Here is a 4,167-nt window from a genome sequence, read left to right on the forward strand (position 1 = left end):
CGAAGTTTGAACGCCTTGACCCCCCCTCCCCCAAACAGACTTATTCAAGGGTCTGCCATCCTTAAAAGAATTCCTCCCCTGCCTTGCTGGCACTGTGACCTCAGTGTCTTCCTTCTGTTTTCTTCTAAACACCTCGACAGTCTCCTCCACTGTCTGCCTCCCGTTCTGCCATCTCCTACTCGCTGCCTTATGCCGCACTGGTTCTCTGGCCAAGGTCACCCGTGACGTCCCTGTTGCTTAATCAAAGGTGCATCTTCAATCTTCCTCTCTCTGGATCTCCTTACAGCATTTGCAACTTTTTAAAAAAAGGTTTTTAAATTTATTTGACAGACAGAAATCACAAGTAGGCAGAGAGGCAGGAGAGAGAGAGGAGGAAGCAGGCTCCCTGCTGAGCAGAGAGCCCGATGGGGAGCTTGATCCCAGGACCCTGGGATCAGGGCCTGAGTGGAAGGCAGTCACTTAACCCACTGAGCCACCCAGGTGCCCCTGCCACTTTTTTTTAAAGCTTTATTTACATTGCAGTTAGTTAACATACAGTGTAATATTTTCAGGTGTACAACGCAGTGATCCAGCACTTCCTTCGTCCCCATCACCTGCTTCCCCCTCCCCCACCCGCCCCTCCCTGCTGGCACCCGCCAGTGTGTTCTCCCAGTTAAGTCTGGCTCTTGGTTGGCCTCTGTGTTTGCTCCCTTCGCTTGTTTGTTTTGTTTCTTAAGTTCCACACACCGCACTTGCATATTGAACTGGGTTGAACCCAGTTAACTCGTTTCAACCCCTGGTGTTAAAGATGCCATTTCTGCTCGTCTCACACGTTCCTCTCTTCCCTCTGTCCATCTCCTTCCCTGCTCTTCCTCTGCCTGCACGCCCCAGACTTTCCTCTGGATTCCCTCCTCTTCATTGACTTCCCTAGCTCTCACCCTCGTCTCCATGTGGATGCCCCAGCCCGGTGCCAGCCCAGGCTATCCCTGCCAGGAGCCATGTGTCTTTCCAGCTGGTTCCTGAGCATTTTACCAAGAGTCACACACTTGCTCCACTTCGGAATGAACTCAGTCTCTCAGGTCAGCAGCCTTGATCGAATTCTCTGCTGCTTCCCTCCCCACCCAATTTACTAATCCCATGTCTGTTTTATAGCTACGATCTGACCTTTGTTGACCTTCGCTTCTACTGTGTTGGCTGAGTGTTAAACATTTCACAGTGTGCTTATGCCCTGTCAGGTAGCTGCTGCCTTGCTTCTTGGCCTGCATTTTGAAGTGGACTGTCTACAAGTACAGAGTGGTAAGTAGGGGTCAGTAAGACTGTTTGCTCTAAATCTGTGACAGTTTGGGGGCATACGGGACGGCAAAGTCGGTTGAGCGACTGACTCTTGGTTTCAGGTCAGGCCTTCAGCTCAGGGTCGTGAGACTGAGCCACGCTGGACTCTGTGCTCAGGTCAGAGTCTGCTGCTCTCCTGCTCATATTCTCTCTCAAATAAATAAACTTTTAAGATATATAGATGTATATATGTAGATATAAATATCTTATATAGGTGTATATATATCTTGGGCCTCACACACACAAACACAGAGCTTAGGCACGGGTACATACTGTAATGATTTTCTTTCAGTAGCTGTTGAAGCAAGAGGTGTGGAGAGGTCTGTGCTTGGCCTGGAGGAGGCTTAGCAAGAGAGAAGGCATTGAGTGTGAAAGTCAAAGGAAGGAGGTAGAACTTGGTGACCTTGAATATAGAGGCTCTGGTAGGTGAAGGAATCAAACATTACTTTAAGGGACAACTGGGGTGCCCAAGAAGTTAAAGATGGGGTGTTGTGTTTATTTGCTGCTTTGCTTTAAAAACAAACAAACAAAACCCAACCCCAAACATAGTGGTTTAAAAACAAAAACAGCCATTTAATTTCTTTCACTGGTTCTGTGGCACATGAATTCAGGGCAGAGAAAGAAAGGCTTATCTCTGCTCCATGATGTCTGGGCTTTCAACTTAGAAGGGTTGAATGCTGGGAACTGGAGTCATTTCAAGGCTTTTTATCCATATTTTGTCCTGGACCTAGCCTGGGAAATCACACAGCCTCATTTCTGCCATACTGCCCTGGTCCACACAGTCTGTGTTCCGATTCTGGGGGAGGTAACACAAACCCCACCTCTGGAGTAAGCATCAGGCACGTGGAAAGAAGAGCTTATTGGGTCAGCTAACTACAGGTGTGGTCATCTTTGAAAAATGCAATCTCCCTCAACTGCCCACAAACACAATTTCAAACAAAAGATAATGAAGGGTGGGAATTTTACTTTGGGAAAAATATGGGCTTGGGTAAGTTGTGTGCTGTCACTCCTTGTATCTTCTTTTTTTTTTTTTTTTTTTTTTTTTAAAGATTTTATTTATTTATTTGACAGAGAGAGATCACAAGTAGGCAGAGAGGCAGGCAGAGAGAGAGAGAGGAGGAAACAGGCTCCCTGCCGAGCAGAGAGCCCGATGTGGGACTCAATCCCAGGACCCTGAGATCATGACCTGAGCCGAAGGCAGCAGCTTAACCCACTGAGCCACCCAGGCGCCCTCCTTGTATCTTCTTTTTAAAAAAGTTTTATTTATTTGAGAGAGAGAGCCCACGAGCTGGGGGAGGGATAGAGGCAGAGGGAGAAACAGATTCCCTCCCTGAGCCGGGAGCCCGATGTGGGGCTCGATCCCATCACCCTGAGATCATGACCTGAGAAGAAGGAAGACGGACGCTTCACCTACTGAGCCACCCACACACTCCACTCTTTGTATCTTCTATATGACAATAAAAGAAAATGTTAGAGTCACAAAGATTTGCTGTCTCAGATGATGATTCAAGATTAAGTATTGCGTTCCCAAAATGTGAGGACAATAATCACGGCTGACATTTCCATGGTTCTCTGGGAAAAGGAACAGGGAAGTGATGCTATGCAGACATAATCAGTTCGGACCTCAGCTCCACAACACTTTGTGTGCAATTGTGACAAAAAAGTTACCCTCTTTGTACTTCAGTTAGCTCCTTAGTTACGAGGTGGATAATAATAGCATGTAGTTCATGGAGTTTCTGTGAAGATTAAATATAAATTTTTTCTTTTAAAAAGATTCATTTATTTATTTTAGAGAAGGAGAGAGCATGAGTTGAGGGAGAGGGGAAAGGAGAGAAAATCCCAAGCAGAGTCCCTGCTCTCTGGGCTTGATCTTACCACCCAGAATCATGACCTGAGCTGAAATCAAGAGTCCTACCTTTACCCCACTGAGCCACCCAGAAGCCTCAAGTTTAATAGGATTCTTATTGTGTGGTCACCTGGCTAGCTCAGTAGGTGGTGCATGCAACTCTTTAGTTGTTGTTGTGTTTGTCAGAGAGAGAGAGATCAGAAGCAGGTGGAGGGGGAGGGCCAGGAGAACAGGCCCTGCTGAGCAGGAGGGGGGCACCCATGCGGGACTCTATCCCAGGACCCTGGGATCAAGATCTGAGCCGAAGCCAGACCCTTAACCCACGGAGTCACCCAGGGGTGCAACTCGATCTCTGGGTCTGAGTTCGAGCTCATGTTGGGCATAGCGATTACTTAAAAGAGAAATAGGTAAACTTACTTTAAAAATTCTTATTAATTGCTCAGTAAAGGTAGCTATTAACGTGTATTCTATTCCTCCTCTTCCTGAAACATACTTGCAAACGTTATCTCATCATAAATTAAAAACTAATTGGGGGGACTCCTGGGTGGCTCCCACTGTTAAGCGTCTGCCTTGGGCTCAGGTCATGATCCCGGGTTCCTCCGTTGAGTCCCGCCTGGGGCTCCCTGCTCAGCAGGGAGCCTGCTTCTCCGTGTGCCTCGCCCCTCCCCCCTCGTGTGTGTGTGTGTGTGTGTGTGTGTGTATGCACGCGCGTACTCTCTCTCTCTCTCAAATAAAATCTCTAAAAACAAGCAAAAAGCGAACTGGATTGCACAATAACATGTGAATAAGCCGGGTGGGTCTGAGTGGGAGAAGACGGCTCCGTGAGCGTTAAACGCCCGGGTGACCCTGCCCCACCGACCTGGCAAGGTCAGAAGTGGGGAAGAGGGACCGGCGGCCTGTCACGTGCTGGCCGGACTGTGCGGCGGCTCGGGCCAAATCGGTCCGCCGAGGCCCGGCCCCGCCCCGCCCCCTCCTGCCGGCCAATAGCCACGCACGCCGCCGCCGTCCGT

This window comes from Mustela nivalis (assembly GCF_964662115.1).
Source record: "Mustela nivalis genome assembly, chromosome: 9".
Lineage (NCBI taxonomy): Eukaryota > Metazoa > Chordata > Mammalia > Carnivora > Mustelidae > Mustela > Mustela nivalis.